The sequence below is a fragment of the Cornus florida genome, unplaced genomic scaffold, assembly GCF_030987335.1.
Source record: "Cornus florida cultivar Cherokee Brave unplaced genomic scaffold, ASM3098733v1 CherokeeBrave_3.0.0_Hap2_Chr09, whole genome shotgun sequence".
NCBI lineage: Eukaryota > Viridiplantae > Streptophyta > Magnoliopsida > Cornales > Cornaceae > Cornus > Cornus florida.
Window position 1 is genome coordinate 4,275,416 of NW_026775579.1, and position 20,647 is coordinate 4,296,062.

At 38.6% G+C, this 20,647-nt stretch overlaps 1 long non-coding RNA gene across 6 annotated transcripts; it reads left to right on the top strand.

Moving 5' to 3' along the window:
• Nucleotides 1-1,407: 1,407 nt before the first annotated feature.
• Nucleotides 1,408-6,934, top strand: LOC132273479 (uncharacterized). Of its 6 annotated transcripts, XR_009470124.1 has the most exons (10): nucleotides 1,408-1,566; nucleotides 1,742-1,871; nucleotides 3,702-3,741; nucleotides 3,859-3,981; nucleotides 4,678-4,739; nucleotides 5,029-5,105; nucleotides 5,854-5,931; nucleotides 6,120-6,192; nucleotides 6,306-6,396; nucleotides 6,624-6,934. It is a non-coding gene; the product is annotated as an uncharacterized LOC132273479 (long non-coding RNA). The 6 variants fall into 6 exon arrangements; XR_009470125.1 differs by lacking the exon at nucleotides 4,678-4,739 and having other exon boundaries at nucleotides 5,854-5,963; XR_009470120.1 differs by lacking the exon at nucleotides 4,678-4,739.
• Nucleotides 6,935-20,647: the final 13,713 nt, after the last annotated feature.

The window sequence follows — 20,647 nt, forward strand, 5'->3', positions numbered from 1 at the left end:
ATCACTAAAAATAACTGCAATTTATTTCAACGCTAATATCCATGCAAAATAGCAAAAGAGATGTAGTTATTAGTTTAAAAGAAACCAAAAAATAAATGCCAAACACGGCCTAAAAGACGTCTAAAAAGTACTACTAAAACTGGAAATAAAAGCTAGAATCATAAAGTCACTCCATCATCGGAGTGGAAGAAGAACCACCGGGTGCATCAGGTGCACGGTCGATCAACATCTGAAGCATGCTTTTCAAAACCTATTGACCTTCCTGAGTCGCCTTAACGATGCCCTCTATGTTGTCTAGGTGTATGTGAAATGCATCAAGATGAGCATTGAGGGCAAGATAATCAGCCTGGGTCATGACATCCAGTGGCGGAACAACAGGGGCAGTTGGAGCAGCGGGGGCAGGATGAGTAGGAGGGGCAGGAGCCACAGGGGGAGCCGGAGCACCCCAATCCAATTCGCCCCCAATGCGGGCCTGACGGGATGCCTTAAGTTGAACTGTGCTCGACTTTCAGTCCCCAAGAGTAAAATCAAGAACCATCTTTTCTTTATCTTCACCCCGAGGTGTTTTGAATCCGGCATCTTTAAGCAACCTTGTGATAAGGTAAGGAAAAGGGAATGCCTATGTGGTGGTAGTGTGCGACCTAATCAAGATTAATTCATTGTAAATTTTTAGCATTTGGTCCCAGACAAGCTATGGGACGCAAAACCAATACCCCTTTTCAGCATTGTAGAGGGTTTTCAGAAAATCCCCCTTATGCTCGGAATGGCCTGGCACGGGAAGGACATTCTTAGCGAGGACCGAATCAAGAAACCACAATCGGCATTGCAAAAAGGACTTGTTGGTGCTTGTGGTTCAAGTGCCAGTGTATTGGTTGTGGCACATTGTGTGCACAATGTCCGACAATGTTAGTTGATTAGGACCTTCAACATAAAGGGGGAGGCCCGCCTCATCCGTAGGCGAAATCAACGGGCAGTCCATGGCCAAAGCAAAATTATCAAGGGTGTACTCATACTCATAATCATCAATGGTGGTTTTGATTTTGTCCGGTTCCATACATGAATAGAACATGTTGGCATAGAAGAGACGGACCACGCATGAGTAGTAGGAGTGAGCACTTGGTTTGAAGAGGGCTTCAAGACCACACTCCTTCAACTCGTAGACGGACCACGCCGTCCCATGATTATGCTCAAAACCATCTTTGATAGCGAACTTGGCTTCGAGAACGATTGGCCATTCAGCCCAATTTGGGGTTGGAGGCGCATTAGAAGGGCCCTCAGATGAACGAGCATGTTTTGAAGCAACCTTGGAGGCCATTGGAGTGAGGAATTTTGGTTCGGGACTTTTAACAAACACCTGGCGTGCAAAAGAATTGGGAAAAGGGCAAAAATTAGGTGAGAAACTTGAAAACACTACAACAAAATGAGCTTTTAACAACACATTTTCTAGAAGGGGCATGCATTGTAGAAAGCCCTTTCTACAACATGCCCGCATGGCCTATTGTAGAAGAGTAGTTGTCTAAGCCCAAATTTCTCGAGTTTCACCTTCAGATCGAGGAAAATAACCAGGTACGTATGTTTATCTCTGTTCTTGGTTCATTATTTTTTCTTCTCTGAATGTGTGTATATATATATATATGTATATATATATTTGGCTATGTTCTTCTCTGAACTCATCTCTGTTCTTCTCCTCTCTTTCTTCTCTGAACTCTCATTAATTTACTTCTTTATTTCATCTTCACAGCATGGCGGATTAGTCTAAGCTCCCAAATTCGCACACATCGATCCTCAACCAAAATCCACACGAAACCCTAGTCCTAACTCTAAGCCCAAATTTTGCGAGTTTCACCTTCAGATTGAGGAAAATAACCCAGGTTCGTATGTTGATCTCTGTTCTTGGTTCATTTCTTTGGTTTTGCTTCAGTGAAATTTAAGAATTGATTATTTTATATTTTGTTGTTTTTGAATTAATTTGTTCTTGGAGGATTATTTTTCTGATTGGGTATTTCTAACTTTCCATGGATGTTCCCAATTCAATTTTATATGATTTTGGGTAATCGGGGTTCCAGGCCTGACAGACATCGTTTTAGCTAATGAACACTATGATACCACGTATTAGGACCTTAGACCAGGAGATCCTATTACTTTACCAAAGAATCAGAGAAATGAAATATAAAACAGTATATGTAACAAACAACAAAGCCAGTATTTGACATTGCACACTTGATTAATCAACTAACCTCTTCAAGCTTATCAAGCCTCAAGCATCTAGCACTGGGACATTTGAATGTGACATTACAAATTAACAAGTTGCAGTACCTAGCTGCCCTTTAACCAAGAAGTCTAGCTTAAGGATAATATGATTAAACAAGCAATCATGCTTTTTTTTAGCTTCCAGCCTACACAATTCAGAAAATTAAATCATCAATTAACATACATACACAAAAACAGACTTTCTTTTCAGTTAAATCATAAATGAATTAGATAAAACAAAAAAATTAAACCAATGAGGAGAACATTAGTATGGCCTTACTCAAGAACAGAACATGCAAATCGAGAAATGGTTTAAATTTTTATTGACTAGGTAAAAAAGACAAAAATAAAACACTATTCTATGCAGTCCTAGGGCTTAGTTTTCCAAATTGTGGAGATAAAACTGTCAACAAGCTATGGGTATGCGGTCTTGGAGGGATCCTCAGTTAATACAAATCAAATCATACTTTTCTTGGCAAACCATCCAACTCAGTAAAGAAGTTTGGGGGACCAAGGGTGCAGAGCCATTTATTTAGAATTTTAAGTTTCATTTCCTAACTAAATATATAAAATGCTAGGAAAACTTTCTACCTCTATAATCGTTCTAAGTATCATTTCCTAACTAAGTTTTTATAGTAGTTTAAAGTACTATTTTGTATTTATCCCACTAAAACCAACATCATATTATAATCACACTTTAACCATGTTTTGGAAAAAAATAAATTAAATTGTCTTCTATTTCAATTTTGAAATGCTATTTATTCAATACTTTTAAACATAACATTCAAGTACAAAATAAATAAAATAAATTAGCATTCAAGTAATCTAGGATGGAATAGTAGGGAAGCCTAGTAGTGAATCATTAGTCATCATATTTCACCAAATTAAAAGGGACATTTGGTAAGCCATCTTCAATTACTAATTGTTCAAGTCAACAAGGTAAAACTTACTCACATGCATTAGCGCTACTGTCATGTTATGTTATCTATTCAAGAATTATTTCATAATTTCAGTAACTGTTCCCAACTCCCCAACTTGGGAACAGTTACTGAAATAATTATTGTACAATAAACTTGGGAACAATTACTGAAATATTATTGTACAATAACAAATAGCATTCAACTCCCCAACTTGGGAACACTTTTTTATTCTTTCCAACAACCAAAAGGAGGAGGAATTAGATGATGTATTTCAACTTTGTCTCTCATCATTGGTCTCCCCTTTGGTATTCAATTCACATCATATTAACCCAAAATACAGAAAGGATTGTAGTCTAATGGTAGAAGGTCGAGGGTTCAAGTTTCTAGAATAATAACAATTGCATGGCCTAGCAGATTCATCAAAATTTGTTAGTCTAAATACTTTTTTGAGCACATTTTAAAAAGTTTTTAACGATATATGTATCTGAAAAATGCTATTTGGTTTACATGCATGGCCGAACGTGGGATAAGCTTGCATTTCTGAGTTTTTGCTTAAATATTGATGCTTGAGGTATGTATTTTTTTTCCTTGGATTGAAATTGCTGATTTTGTGTGTGAAAGTTGGATGTATTAGAGTTTGAATTCAGGCTTCAATTTTTTCTACATCCAATTTTTTCTCTATTTACAGGTTCAAGATTATCATCTTTTTTTGGGATACCTGGGTGTGCTTTTTTTGGGATACACTATTTGGTTTACATGCAGGGCTGGGATAAGCTTTCATTTATGAGTTTTTGCTTAAATGATGCTTAAGGTATGTAATTTTTTTATAGCATTGCTTCCTATCAATTGTTTTGCTTAAATGATGTGAATTTGGAGTTAATTTTTTCTGCCTTTCTTATATTGATCTCAATTTGATGAGTTTGTACAAAGATGTGAACTTGGAGTTAATTTTGTTGAATTTATGACTAAATTTTGATGGATTTTATTTGCTTCAAAGTGGGTTCTTCAAGTTAGTATTCATTAGCCTAGTATTACTGAAAAGGAGCTAGCCCAATGCACGAGGCTCACAGGCTAATGCCATTGCAGGATCTAGGGAGTGTTTGTTGTACATATGCAGCCTACCTCCCCATGTGGGGAGGCTATTTATTTTGAAACCGTTAGCTCCAGGTCACAATGGTGTAACACCCATTCGCGTTGTATTACTGTAGTCTGCATTAGCTTGATGAACTAGATAATTAATCTTCCTATTACTTTTGTTCTGTCATAATCCCTTATCTTCAACTTATTGCAAATTTTTGCTTAAAGTGTATGTCCAGTAGGTTCTTCATGTTTAGCTCTCTCTCTTTCTATATATATATTAATTTAAGTCATTCATCTTTAGAGAAATCCTTTGTGTTGTGATTGGTCATAATAATCTGTTCTTATATAAAATAAAACTTTTATGGTTTCTTTTTTTTTTGATTCCTGAACATGGGTTTTTATGTGTTACATATTTCTCTTGACTTAGATTGAAATAGGAATGGCATATTGGCTGCTCTTCGATTTAAACTTTCCCTATACACTTACTAGGTAATATTTCTATCATTGCACCAAGCATTGACCCCTATTAAGACTGTTTATGAACTGCTGAGTTTTGATACCCTAATTAGGCTAAATTGATTCGGATAATGTATTAATTTGAGTCGACTCTTCCTAGTTCTGAAATCTGGGACATACTGATAACGTTTTCCCCAATCACTATTGTCATAAACAATATCCATCTGCACATATAATATGCATTGGTGTATTTGTGTTTGTAATTATACATGTGCTCGTCTGGAGATAGTAATTATTTAATTGAATGTTATGTTGTTACCAGGATTATCTAGTAAAAGACGTGGACTGCCTTTAAAGCACGACGAACAGGATTTCGATCCGCGCTACTACTAAACCAAGGTTTATAGATTCTCTCATTATACGCTTTTGAATATTACTTTCACACACATTGCATGGTTACTTGTTAATATTTTTATCAAGATTATGTATATTAGTGCTGATGTATTCAGTAACTCTTAGACTAATTATTTGCCTTTCTATTATCTTCAAAGACTGGTTGGGATTTACGGATCAATTTGGGAAATTCGAATGCTAAGTTCTGACATAGTTCAACCAAGATGCTCAAACCCAGATTGTGATTAAAATCATTAAAGTACTCCATCACTTTGATCTTCTAGTCCAATTGCCTAAATAACATAAAGTTTGATTAATAGTCTTAATAGAAGATAGATTTATATATGACGAATGTCAAAATTATGCTTATATAAAATTTAAAATAAATAAATAATTTTTTTTTTTTTTTGGTAAATGAGGAGAATGTACATATTGATTGTTCTTTGAAAATTTTAATCTTGGGTTAGCATCTAAACACAGAAAATTGGAATTTTGAAAAACAAATGAGAAACAGACAAGATTTTGCAGGCTGTTATACAAACTGGAAAATGAGACTGGGGTTATAGACTCTCCATTGAAGTGCTTGTTTGAGTACTTAGTTATACCCTGTGAACATTAGTAGGACAATATTGGTACTTTCTTTGTGGTTGCCTTTGGTTCTACTCAAGTTAGTATATTAAGTATGTTTGCAAAAGAATTTTGCCCAAATATTACATTTGACAGAAGATGACATAATTTCATGTTAATTTCCTAGTTTGTAGGTCCTGCCAACTTTTGCTGCTCTATTTTCTCATGGACCTGAATTTCAAATTTCTCAGCTACCACGGTTGCGGTATGTATTCATGTATCTTGAAAGGGGTTAAGGTTCTTTTCCATCTTTGTACACACTGGTATTTGATAATTTACAAACACTACTTTGTTAGCCTATTAGGCCCTAACCTCTCCTTTATATAAATCATCGATACACGCATTCACCTTGGCAAATTGAAAACTAACTAAAATTCTACTTTCTGTTGCTAGATTTGATCCACGTCTTTTATTGCACGGACAACAATACATAGAAATTTACAAGGCACTTCCTTCTAGTGGTTGTGTAAGCCTCCTAACCAGAAGCTCTTATTGAAGATAATGTGCCTAAATATTCTTTCTTGTTTGCTTATGTCCTGTATTTGATGTGAGACTGATCTTAAATTTGTATAATTTCAGCCCAACATCATCAGACGTAAGTTGAGAGCGAGTTTCAGTCTTATTAACTACCAGTTTTTTCTGAAAGATTAATGGCCTAAGACAATTAATGGTAGGCTAGCAGCTCATTTTAATGCAAATCGGAGATATTACCAAAGCAACCTATTATCTGTCACATTTCATGCATATTACATGAACATTTTTTTATTATCACTTATTTCATGCATATTAATTCATAGATCTGTGTTTGCCCTGATTTATTTATTTATTTTAATATATTTTTTCTTTCTTGAGTTCTTTAGTGAGAGTTTCAGCTAAAATTTTCTTCTTTGTTTTCAGTTATGTTTAGCTGCTTGGAGTCTTGCCTTGAATGCTTTGGTGCTTTGGAGGGAAAGTTTTTGCAATTGAGCGTGATGGGAAATGCCTTGGTTGTGTTGGTATCGAAACTTTTCTAATCCTTGTACAGATGGTAACAATGAAGGAAACTTTGTAATCTTTAATGAATATAAAATAAATTTGGGATCTATTTGTTTGTGATTAGTGGGAAGTAGATGTAAATTTTCATTTTTATATGACTTGAACTCTTTTTCATCTTGTATCATATTGTTTGTATAAGGCTTGGTGTGGATATATATACCTTTGGGTGGATTTATTGTTGTGTTTAGTTGTACTGATTTTGTGTTGGGGCAATGTAAGGTAACCGTTGAATTTTTTTTTTATTTAAAAATTACTTTTTACAAGGGGCCAGACCCGTCGTCGAAAGCACTTTTTTTACAAGGGGTGCTGCCCGTCGTAGAAAGCCCTCTTTCTACAATGGGCTGGAACCGTCGTAGAAAGCCCCAAGTCAACAACGACAGGGGATACTACAACGGGCCATGCCCGTTGTAGAACTGTTTTTCGCTCATTGTTAAAAGCCATTTTTCTTGTAGTGAAACCTATAAATTTCAACCTGAAAATCAACAATGCACAATCCCAACAATCATATATCCTCCCACACAAGCAATACCGTCCTTCTTTGATCAAAAATTGAAAGAAAACGAAGGTTACAGACTTACCTACAATGGAGAAACCCACAAAGCCTTGTGCTTGGTGATGGAGGATCTTGAGGATGAGAGGAAGATAGAAGAAGGAAAGAGGATGGAGGGAATGGAGGAAGATTGGAAATGAAGGGAGAAAGAATGAAGGGTTTGAGTTTTTTAGGAGGGTGGGGGCAAGGGTTGAGAGAAAGAGAATGGTTTAAAGGAAATAAGAAGGGGGAAAATAGGCTTGGAAGCCCATTTAATATCAGCGGAGGGGCTCCGCGGGCACCCGCAGATTGACGAGAGTCACTGGGGGATTTTACGGGGGCCCGCGAGACATCTGGGGCCCCGCAGGTTTGCTGAGTATACTGGTAGGTTTGGGGGGCTCCTGCGGAGGCGCGGCGGGCGCCCGCGGGAGCTCTGGAGATGCTGCTTTGTGTAGCTTACTCAGATTTTGTAAGGCCCTGACAGAGTCACTTGGACTTCCAACATGAATTGAAATACGACGAAGAGCGTAATAACCGCGGAGAATGAGATGGAATGAACTAATTCACAAACGATGGCCATGAGATTCGAACAATAAGAGACCCCTAGATAGGACGGTAGACATGCCCATATGACTTTGAATAATTTCGGCAATGGTACTCAGACCTGAAAACAATAATGAAAGCCGAATGTGACCGCTAGAATGCTAGACGAGATAATTTCGGAAGAATGAACATTTTGGGTCAAACTTAATGAATTTCCGAAAAATTCATGGCAATGGACATGTAGAAAACGGAAGCTCGGAAAAATGAAAGAATTGCTTCCCATGAGTGCTAAGTTTTACGTCGATAGCTAGATGAAGCAAGATCGCACATTAGTCCTCGTAGACTGGGTTCATTAATAGGACTTTCTCTACTTTGCGGATAGGGACTATGCCGTCAATGTAAGGTTTAAGCCTTTGGCCATTAACCTTAGAGAGAGATCCATCGGTAGGATCTTGAAGTTCGACTGCACCATAAGGAAAGTCGGAAGTAACGATATATGGACCATCCCACCGTGACCGGAGTTTACTGGGAAAAAGTTTCAAGCGGGAATTGAAAAGCCAGACTTTTTGTCTAGGGGCGAAAGACTTGTCGACAATGTGCTTGTCATGGAATCCTTTGATCTTGGCCTTATAGATTTTGGCATTTTCATAAGCTTCATTGTGAATTTCCTTAAGTTCATTAAGTTGCAAGGCATGAGTAGAGCCGGCTTGTTTGAGATCAAAGTTGAGCCTTTTTATGGCCCAATAAGCACGATGCTCTAGCTCAACTGGGAGATGACATGCTTTGCCAAAGACAAGTCGATATGGCGACATGCCAATAGGTGTCTTGTAAGTTGTCTGGTAAACCCAAAACGCATTGTTTAGTCTTGACGACCAATCTTTACGGTCCGGTCGAACAGTTTTTTCCAAGATATGCTTAATCTCCCGATTAGATACTTCCACTTGACCACTCGTTTGAGGGTGGTAAGGTGTGGCAACCTTGTGAATGACAGAGTACTTAGAAAGGACGGATTTAAGATAAACGATTTCTGATGAGATCCACTGTCATTGATGATTCGTCGAGGCGTACCAAAACGACTGAAAATGTTGGACTGAATGAATTTGATCACGACTTTATGATCATTGGTTTTAGTAGCCGTGGCTTCAACCCATTTGGACACATAATCCACCACTACAAGGATGTACTCATAGCCATAAAAAGATAGAAATGGTCCTATGAAGTCAATTCCCCACACATTAAAAATTTCTATGATTAAGATGGGAGTGAGGGGCATCACGTCTCGTCGGGACATGGAGCCGAGCCTTTGACATCGCTCACATGATTTACAGAAATTGTATGCGTCCCGAAACAAAGATTACCAATAAAATCCGCTCTGAAGGACTTTGTCAGCGGTCTTTTTGGCACTAAAGTGGCCTCCACAAGCAAGAGTGTGGCAGAAATTTAGGACACTTGTAGTTTCGGTTTTAGGGATGCAACGCTGGATGATTTGATCCGGGCAATATTTAAACAACTCCGGATCTTCCCAAAAGAAATGTTTGACTTGGGAGAAGAACCGGTCTTTCTCTTGTTTGGACCAATTGGATGGAATTTTGCCTACCGCTAGATAGTTGACAATATCCGCAAACCAAGGGAGACTTGAATGGGATATCTGAAAAAGTTGGTCATCCGGAAAGGAGTCCCGGACCGCAGCAAAAGCAGAGGATTTCTCAATGAGTAAGCGAGATAGATGGTCTGCGACAACATTGTCGATCCCTTTTTCGTCCCGGATTTCGATGTCAAACACTTGAAGTAAAAGTATCTATTGAATTAGGCGGGGTTTGATCTCTTTTTTAGCGAGCAAATGCCTAAGAGCGGCATAATCCAAGAAAACAATAACCTTGGATGCAAGAAGATAGGAACGGAATTTATCCAAGGCATACACCACAGCTAGCAATTCTTTCTCAGTGGTGGTGTAATTTAACTGGGTGTCGGAGAATGTCTTGCTAGCATAATAGATGACGTATGGAAGTTTATCCACACGTTGGCCCAAAATCGCACCTCATGCATAATCGGATGCATCACACATGATCTCAAATGGAAGAGACCAATTAGGCGGTTTCATGATTGGGGCAGTTGTGAGGAGAGTGCGAGGTTTTATGAAAGTTTCCATACAAGCTTCATCAAAATTGAACAGAACATCCTTGGCAAGAAGATTACACAAGGGCCGAGAAATTTTGCTAAAGTCTTTGATGAAGTGACGATAGAAGCCAGCATAGCCAAGAAAGGAACGGATTTGACGGACAGAATTTGGAGGAGGAAGATTAGAGATTAACTTAACTTTAGCTTTGTCCACCTCAATTCCCCGTTTAGAAATGACATGTCCTAGAACAATGCCTTCTTGGACCATAAAATGGCTTTTCTCCCAACTTAGAATTAGATTCGTCTCCTTACAGCTTTGGAGTATAAGAGATAAATTGTGGAAACACGAGTCAAAGGAGGATCCAAAGATGAAAAATTCGTCCATGAACACCTCTAAGAACTTTTCAACCATATCCGAAAATATGGACATCATGCATCTTTGGAACGTGGCTGGAGCATTGCATAGCCCAAAAGGCATGCGTCTATAAGCAAAGGTTCTGAAGGGGTATGTGAATGTGGTCTTCTCTTGATCTTGCGGATCAATTGCCACTTGGTTATAGTCGGAATAACCATCAAGGAAACAATAGAACTTTAGCCGGCTAACCTTTCTAGGATTTGATTAATGAATGGAAGTGGAAAATGATCCTTCCTAGTGGTAGAGTTTAGTTTCCGATAATCAATGCACACATGTTACCCGGTGGTGGTGCGTTGTGGCACGAGCTCTCCCGTAGAATTTTCAACGACGGTGAGGCCAGATTTCTTGGGTACAACTTGAGTGGGGCTCACCCACTTGTTATCAGAGATGGGGTAGATGATTCCCGCATCAAGTAGCTTGATCACTTCTTTCATGACCACTTCCTTCATGTTGGGATTCAACTTACGCTGCACCTCTCTAGAAGGTTAAGCGTCCTCCTCCATATGGATGCGATGCATACAAATAGAAGGGTTGATTCCTTTCAAATCAGCCACTGCCTAGCCAATAGCTTCTTTGTGCTCTTATAGCACCGCTAAAAGGCTAGTTTCTTGATCCTTTAAAAGGTCAGAAGCAATGATGACTGGAAAAGTTTTACTCGCACCAAGAAACACATACTTAAGGTGGGCCGGGAACGGCTTTAATTCAAGTTGTGGTGGAGATTTCAAGGAAGGGACCGGAGGAGTAGTGGAAAGCTGAGGAAGTGGTTCTTTTGGTACCTTCCAAGAAAGACAGTTCATGATAGCATTAATGTCAAACAAAGAGTTTACTTCTTGGATTGATTGGTCAATATCAAAGTTTGAGAAGTCAAAGTGAGACATGCAAGTTTCCAAAGGATCTTTGCTTAGAATGAAGGGGAGAGATTCTTCGACCACTTCATCTACCACATCGATAAGGAAACAATCATCCTCATTGGAAGGATGTTGAGTTGCATGGAAGATGTGGAGTTTGACTTACATATTTCCAAAGGCGATATCCATCACCCCGGTTCGGCAATTAATTGAAGCGTTAGCCGTAGCTAAAAATGGCCTACCAAGGATCACGGGAATATGCTTCTTTGGGTCATGGACCGGTTCTGTGTCAAGAACCACAAAGTCTATCGGGAAGTAGAATTTGTCCACTTTGATAATGACATCCTCAAGAATGCCCCATGGGTACTTAACTAATCTGTCGGCAAGCTGCAAGACCACGGAGGTTGGCTTTAAATCCCCCAAACCTAGTTGTAAGTAAACTGAATATGGAATCAAATTTACACTAGCTCCTAATTAAGTCAAGAAGGGCCCTCTCTATCTTGTTATCGCCAATGACACACGAGATAGTTGGGGCACCCGGATCCTTATACTTTGGAGGAGCACTGTGTTGAATGATTGCACTCACATTTTCAGTTAATCTTACCTTCTTTGGCAAATGATTTTTGGAAGTGCGCTTTTGAGTGCACAAATCCTTAAGAAATTTTGCATAGGGAGGGATTTGCTTTATAGCATCCAAGAGAGGCAAGTTGATCTTTACTTGCTTGAAAACTTCCCACATGTCTTGAATTTTGCAATTCTTGTTCCCAAAATGTGTCGACTCTTGGAGACGTTGAGGAAACGAAGCCTTAGGCTCATAAGAAGTCTCCACATTTGGGTTGACAAGCTTGGGATTTTCATGAGTGCTAGAATTTGGATGTCCAGGAGTGACTTTTGGATTAGAGAGAAGATTTGAATTTTTGGAAGGAAGGGTTGTTACATCTTTCTCTCCATCAACCTTGTTGTCCACAACTTGACCACTCCTAAGGGTGGTGATTGCTTGGACTTGTTCATGTATAGGCCCACTCGGAGGAGGGATTTCGTCAATCACATGAATCCCTCTAGGATTCTCAAATGGTTAAGCGAGAAGCTTCCCTTTATCTCTTTGAAGGAGCTGGTTCATTGAAGTGGCTATTTGCCCTACTTGATTCTCTAGTTTAGCAATAGACTGAGTATGGGAATGAACCATTTGGAGAGTGGGCTGCAAAGATGACAAGAGTTGCTTGTTGGATTCCATCATTTGCTTATTTAGAGATTCCATCATTTGTTTATTTGCAGCCATAATCCCATCCGTTGGGAACATAGGAGGTTGATTAGAGACATTTGGATTATAAGGGGGACGGTAGCTTGAAGAGGCCTGAAATTACCTATTTTGAAATTGAGAAGAGGGCTGATTTTGATGCCCTTGATTTTGGAATTGAGAATTTTGTGGGGCTTGCTACCGCCACGAAAAATTCGGATGATCTTTCTATCCCGGATTGTAAGTATTAGAATATGGATTATTTTCGGGTCTTGAGAGTATGGCATTGGCTTGCTCTTAATTAGGATTAGAAAATTGCTCTGGTGTGGGGCAATCTTCCGAGAGATGGAAAGGACTAGTGCATAATGCGCAAACCGCACTTGCCAAATTTTGAGACAAAGAGGGAGAGAGATTTGGTGCCATTAATTGATAGAATTTATGAGCTATGGCATCCACTTGAGATGATTCTTCCCTCATTGTCTTTGGTTGACAAGGGTTGGTGTTCTTTGTATTGGTTGAGGTTGTGGCACTACGAGAATTATGCTGCAATGAGTTCTTACTCAAATTCTCAAGTAAAGTCCATGCCTCATCCTCACTTTTAGCTATGAACATCCCTCCACAAGATGAGTCAACCATGAATCTATGTGGGTCGGTTAACCCAGCATAGAAGGCTTGCACCAATTGCCATTTTAGAATTAGATGGTGCGGACATTTCCTAAGAAGATCTTGAAATCTCTCCCAAGTCTTATGGAGTTGTTCCCCCTTGCTTTGTGAAAAGCTAAGAATGGAACGCTTCATTAAGTTGGTTTTACTCGCTGGAAAATACTTCTTTAAGAATTCTTGTTGCAGTTAAGACCATGTAGTGATGGAATTTGCAGCAAGGGAGTTCAATCAATATTTTGCCCTTTCTTTTAAGGAGAATGGGAAGAGACGCAAATGGAGAGCATTGTCAGGAAAGCCCCTTAGCTTGATGGTAGAGCATATTTCAAGGAATTCATCAAGGTGCTTATAAGGGACCTCATTTTCAAAGCCATAAAAAGATGGAAGCATTTGGATGGTGCTAGATTTGATTTCATATTGAGCGGCCTCAATATTTGACATCACTATGCAAGAGGGAGAAGCATAAGTGGTAGGGATGAAATGGTCCCGAAGAGTCATAGGAACCACGTTTGGAATTTCAGCTCTATTATTATGGATTCCCTCATTTCCGATATCTCTAATATTTTCAGCCATTGTGTTAAATTCAGTTTCAAGTTCTCTTATGCTAGTAGATTCCCTAAGGTTTCTTCTAAGAGTTCTTTCAGGTGAATTTATGTCAATTGGCGAGTCAAGAGTTGGAAAGGAAAGTGACCTACGGCCAAACATCAACAACACATAGCACAATCAAGACAACAATTCATCACCATCAACTCCACATACGATGTTCCCTTTCTTCTCAATTATCAAGACAGAAATGTAAATGGTCATGACAAGGACCGATGCTTGCAATTGAAAAGAAAAATAAATAGCCTCGACAAGGGCTTCACAACTTAACTATAGCTAAACTAAACACATGCAAGATATTCACAACTTTGAAACTAGAGCTTCGAAAACTTACCTGAAGTCTTCTAGACTTACAAATTTGCTAGCTTTCCTCAGCAAGCCTTGAATATCTAGAATCTCACAAGCACTTAAAATGTCACAATGATCAAAACAACACAAGAAAATATTCACAAAACACTATGCACAATCAAACCAAAGGTAATCCTAAAACCTCGGTTGCAAAACAGTTTGCAGTCCCCGGTAACGGCGCCAAAAATTGATGGGTATGACAATTATACATCAACCTTTGCAATAACACAAATCATTATAAAATAGGGCTATTGGTTGGGTAAGTTGAACCACTGGGACTGCCAGTTTATGGCAACTAAGGTTTTCAAATTCGCTTTAGTTTGATGAAGGGTGTAAATAGAGATTTGTTGTTTTGTCACTAAAATTAAGATTTATAATGCATAAAACACTAAAGTAAAGAGGTAGAGATAAACAAGAAGGGACTAGGGAAGTGAATCCACCTTCAACCCTATACACATGCTAGACAAAGACTAAATTGGGGATAGACAATATATAATGGTCAAGAATTATATAGCAACACATGATTGCCATATAATCATCAAGAAGTTCATTAAATCAAAAACAAGAATGATCCATCAAAAGTTTATACATTTGAACTACCTAAACTAGGGTGTAGCATCAAGCATACTCTCTTAAGCAAAAGATCATCAAGCCTTTAATCAAATGATGAAGCACATGAAACTAGGAATCAAGCATAAACCATCAAAGGAAATTTCTAAGCAATGGACTATCAAGTTTCTCTATTAACATGCCATGAAAACCATTCCATGATCTCATTTCCATTGTCACTATGGAAGTGCAACCAATATGATTAAGAGAAGTAACCATCTAAGACAAGATTAATAACTCAAAATAATCATTTATAGACATTTAAAATCCATTACAACAATTATGGGGCTCTAGATCATGAAATGACCAAAGAATATACATTGTTATCCCACAATATAATCTAAATTAGAACATGCTTACAAGGGAGGGGCTTCATCACCTCCCTAGATGAAGGTTTAGTTACCCATGGATGCACTAGAGGAAGGAGGAAGCTTGGAGACTCCTTCCATTTTCGAGCTCAACCCTAGCCACCCAAGAACTCTCCTCTCCAATCTTTCTCTCTCTAGAAATCTTGATGTAAAATGTCCTCCCCTAGAAAGTCAAGCCTTCCTCTCCTTATCTACCAAAAATCTCCTCTTTCCCCCTCATTTCTGAGCTCCACTTCCCCAGGTGAAGCTGGACCACAGAAAAATGATAAGGGGACAAAGATCAGCTGGAAATTAGGGGTAGGTAAGCTGCCTTCTGCAAAATGGCGGGCGCCCGTGATGCGCCGGCGGGCTCCCGCTGGGGCTCGTATTTCCGAAGATGGTTACTGGTATGAACGGCGGGTGCCCGCGGTGGCGCGGTGGGCGCCCACTGGAGCTTGGCGAGGGCCCTCGAATATGTGGCGGGGCCCCGCAAAAGTAGGCAGTGAGATGGGCAATTTAGCGGGCCCCCGCGATGGCACGGCGGGCGCACGCGGGTTTCTTGGCCTCAACTCCTTCAGCCATCTTCTTAACATCTTTTGTTAGTGCCGCGACACTGTCATGAAGTGAATGCAAGGCCATCAATTTCATACTCACGATGGCTTCAAAAACTGGATGCAACCAACAGTCCCCAACAACAGCTAGCTTTGGTTCTTCAAAAGTTTGCTAACACCGTTCTTTTAACCACCTTCAGGGAATCGACCTGAACAAGGACAAAATAAACGAGTAAAGCTAAACTATACATTATAATCAATAACTGGCCTTAACTAATGTAAATAAGGGCGCTTGAATATGCAATATTCGGCGCTTATCACCTAGCATGTCAGGATGCTTGTGGGGTGCTCGTGGGGCCCCATCTCGACGTCGTGACGTTGATTTTCGTTTTCGCTCGTTCTCCTCCGTCCGGACTCGAAATCGAGTAAACTTTTTTTGAACTTGACTAATTTTTCGCTGTTTTTCCAACGGTATACTCGGTTGCACCTGGATCTTCCTGGATAATTACCAGTTTACCTTTTTAGCTTTAAGTGCTCATTTTTCTTCGTCTTGCCGCTTCTCCTTCGTCCGAATTCTGAATCATGTGATTCTTGAGTCCATCTTGATTAGTTTTTCATTGTCTTTCCATTGGTGTACTCAGTGGCACCCGAATCCATATTTTAAAAAATGACCATTTTGCCCTTGGGGCTAAATTTGTCCGGTTTTCTTTTAATTTGCTTCCGTTACTTTCTTTTGAATCCCGTGACTTCATGGGAAGTCACGGATGTGTCTTAGGAATGATGTACATTCCCAAGGATGTTGTTTCCATGTGAAAAGACTATTTTGCTCTAGGGACCCTGTTCGGTCTTTTTCTGATCATTCGTTTCCGTATTTTTCTTGTTGAGATCCGTGGCCTCATGGAAGGTCACTCTGGCTTCTTAGAGATGCATTTCACCTCTAGGGTCTTGTTTTCTATTTCCGCTTCCGCATTTGGATCCGTTATCAGATCAATCTTCGGTTCATCACAAGACGCACTGGCTTAAAAACCAGGGCCGTCACATTTTACAACCTTGGTTGCCATAAACTAGCATTTCTTGTGATTCGACAAACCCTTTATAATAGCCATATTATACAATGATTTGTGCTATTGCAAGTGGTGATTTTAATTGGTAACAAATTACTCACATCACTCCTTTCTTTTACTCTTCACCACCATGTCATCTATGTAAGCTTCCACTATCTTTCTCATCTGATCTTTAAAAACTTTAATGGCCAGCATTTGGTACGTGGCCCCCGCATCACCCTGTAATAATAGGTCCCTTGTTCTATCACGAAAGATATATTTTCCTCATTGTCTGGGTGCATGGGGATTTGATTGTACCCCGAATATGCATCTAAGAAGGTTAGGCATTCATACCCAGTGGTTGCATCTACCATTTGATCGATCTTTGGTAGGGGGAAACTATATTTTGGACAAGCCTTGTTTAAGTTTATGAAATCAATGCAGACCCTCCATTTCTCGTTCTTTTTTTGGACGACAACTACGTTGGATAGCCATAATGGGTATTATACCTCTCTTATGAATCCTGCCTCCATCAGCAGTCTACTTCTTAAGCTATAATCTTATTTCTCTCTGGTGCGAACCTCCTTTGCCTTTGTTGAATAGGCTTGGAATGTGGATCAACATTCAGGTAATGGTAAGAGAGGTGGTGTGGACTGGAGTCGAGTGCTCAAAAAGTGATTAGTAAAGTGGCCACCACATTTAAAAATTTATAAAAACCATTTAACACTTATACTATGTAGCATGAATTGAGAAGGGATCGTCCCAAGAGACCGCAAGTGTATTCAAAATTAAATTCAGATTAGTAGGTCGAATGATTAAGGAAATGGTTTGGTTTGGTTTATACTATAATTAAACTAAGGAACATGCAAAAGAAACAAGCTAAAGATGATTAAGGTGAGAGAATAGGATAGAGGTCTTAGGGTATAGGAATCACCACTAAGCTCTTCCTCTAAACAACTAGTTTTTCACAATTTTGGGGAAGTTTAATGTTGTAAACCATATGTGTGCTACCAATTGAAACAATGAGCATGGATGACAAAACAAGTGTGAATTATCTACCTAAGCCAGTGTGTAGCACAACTCATTAAGTTAAGACATTAACTATTCAATAAACCCACAATTATAGCACACAACAATCTAGAGAGATGTACATCTTGCAACAATTAGTATGGATCATCAAACAACAAGCATGGATTGTCTAGCTATCTAGGAATTTAAAGGCAATTACACTACAACTACACTAATGACAAGAAAATTAAACTAATTCAACTGATGATGTAGAGCAATCCATCAAGCATGAGCATAACCCATCAAATCAATCACAAGTGTATCTAATAAGCACTATTCATGACCATTACTAGATTCACAATTTAACCACACATAGACATGCATCAAATTTATAGAATCTAATATAAAGACATAACTATCCATTTCATCACACATAGACATGTAAATAAATTGGAAGATTAATTAGAAGAATTAATTCATACAAACACAAGATTTATTTAATCACAAGGTCAATACATTATTTACAACAAAAATCCCCAAATATGTCAAAGAACTAGAGTTTAGAGTGCAAGCCTAGGGCTTCTCCTAGCCCCAAAAAGATGATCTAGCCACTCATGGATGTGGTCTTGTAACCCTCAAGGGCTATTTTCATAGTTGAATTCATCTCCTTCTTCTTGGTCTTCTTGGTAAAAACCCTAGAGAGAGAGAGTTTCCCAAAGTGTATCTAATCTCCTCTAATCTCTTGCCAAAGGTGTCCAACTAACCAACTTCTTTACCAAAAATGGTTAATTCCCTTATATAGGTAGTTCAAATGACACCCCAAATGGCCTTGTGCACTAGGACCTCCAAATAATTGCACCACGAGCACACCTTGAATTGGGCTTGAATTTTGTTCTGCACGATTTTTGAGGCAGTTTGATTGATCACATTGTTGCTTCGATCTATTGAAGTATGGCGGTGCATTTATTTGGATAAGGACAAGGCCGAGATATTTATAAGGAAAAGGACAAAAGTGGTTATGAGGATAAGATCAAAAGGTTTGATCGATCGAAGAAAGGTTGGATCAATCGAAGAGGAAATTTTCCTGACGATAAGGACAAAGGCTCGATCCATCATGGCAGGATTGGAACTATCACAATGTGATCGATCACAGCAAGGTTCGATCGATCGAATAGAGACAATTTATATCTTTTTGCTTCCACTTTGCTCTATCTTTGCACTAGACTTTGGATTGCCTTCTCCAATGCTCTAATTTAGTTGATTTAGCTCATTTTGGAATTAAGTATATGAAAAGGGGAAAAACGTAAAATAAGACTAAAGTACGAAAATAAGATAGAATAAGGTCCTAATATACTCAAGATCAAGGGTTTAAATACACACTTTTTAATACTTATCACACCCCCAAACTTAAATATTGCTAGTCCCTAACAATGAACTACTAAGTAAAGAAAGAAATGAACAACTATACAAGTATGAACTAGAAAAGTAATAAAAGGATAACACCACTTTCGTAAGGAATACGGTTACATTTAGCATATGCAACAAGCCTTTTAAACCCCTAGGTTATCCTTAGTGGATGAGTGAACTCTCGTGAGGGTTTTTAGAAATGATACCCACAAACATTAAGCTCTTTCTCACTTAAGAGAGACCAACATTCCAAACAAGCATTAAAAGAAAATTATCTCAAGTATACCATTTTTCAAACATTTCTAAACAATTTCCAAAATTCCAACAACAAGCATGCAAATATGGTCCTCCACACATCAAGCAAGATAATCATGCAAATTAAAACAACTCTAACATCATTTGAGTGAACCTGCATCAAATATGTTGCTATCTTAGCAAATCAATAGAATGGGCATAACCGGTCTCAAGCTAGCACACAAATCTAGTACTAATCATCAAGACAAATAATGAACCTTTTTATTTCAATTTATTTCCTACATGCTCTCTTTTTTTTCTTTTTTTCTTTTTTTCTTTTTTTTTGAATCAAAGACAAAAGTATGGTGCATTGTAATGATCTCTTAAGCTTTTTAGAAGATCCATTTAACGAGCGCTAGGTCAACGACTCCCAAACCGTACGGCTTTAAGGCATTAGGTGTAAAGACCCCCCTAAGGACTTACAAACACGAATCAACTAGGCTAGAAATCAAAACAACTCTCATCTAATCATTTCCCTACTTCCATTTTTGGTGAGAAGCACTTTATTTGCTTTTGTATTTTTTTTTTTTTTAATTATTGTGTGGGCCTTCACTTTTTAGCACAAGAATTCAATGATTAATGAGGCTAGAATCCTGGCTACTTGGTAAAAGGTTTGTTATTAAGCATGCAAGGTCATCTTGTCAAGAATGAAAGCTTTCGAAGCCTACTAGCTCAATTGGGATATAACCAAAGTAATGATCAACTAAACATGTACCCCACAAATGAATACTAGTATGCGCCTATGCAAGTGTAGAACTCTAGAGATGAATCTCAAAATAATCTCACAAACAAGATGATGTGGACCACAAAAGCAAGCATGATATCAATCTTTCAAAAAAAATTGCTCCTAGATGGCATCCAAAAGGTATACAATGAGTATTAAACTCACAAATCAAGCAATTTTTAAATTCTAAGGAACATATGCATTAAAAGATCAAAATCACCGCTAATTATGGACCGAACAAAATAATTCTCAAGTGCACAAGTCATGAATGTAAAGAACACACATTACCCCTAAACTTAAACTGCACATTGTCCTCAATGTGCAATAAGAACAAAGGAGAGAGAAAAAAGTATACCAGTGTAGCTCTAGTAAGAAGGGATAGGGACGTGAGGATCCGAAGTGGGTGGTAGAACCCCCCCCTCCCCACTTGAGATAAACTATGGTCCTGAAAAGATGACACTGGGATAAAACCTCATCAAATAACAAATGGGTCGAGTAATGGTGCACAGTGAACATACAAGTGCAAGTGAGAGAATAAATGAGAGAGAATGATAAAAATGGTCATGAAAAATTGAGAATGAAATCTCTCCAAAGAGTCACTA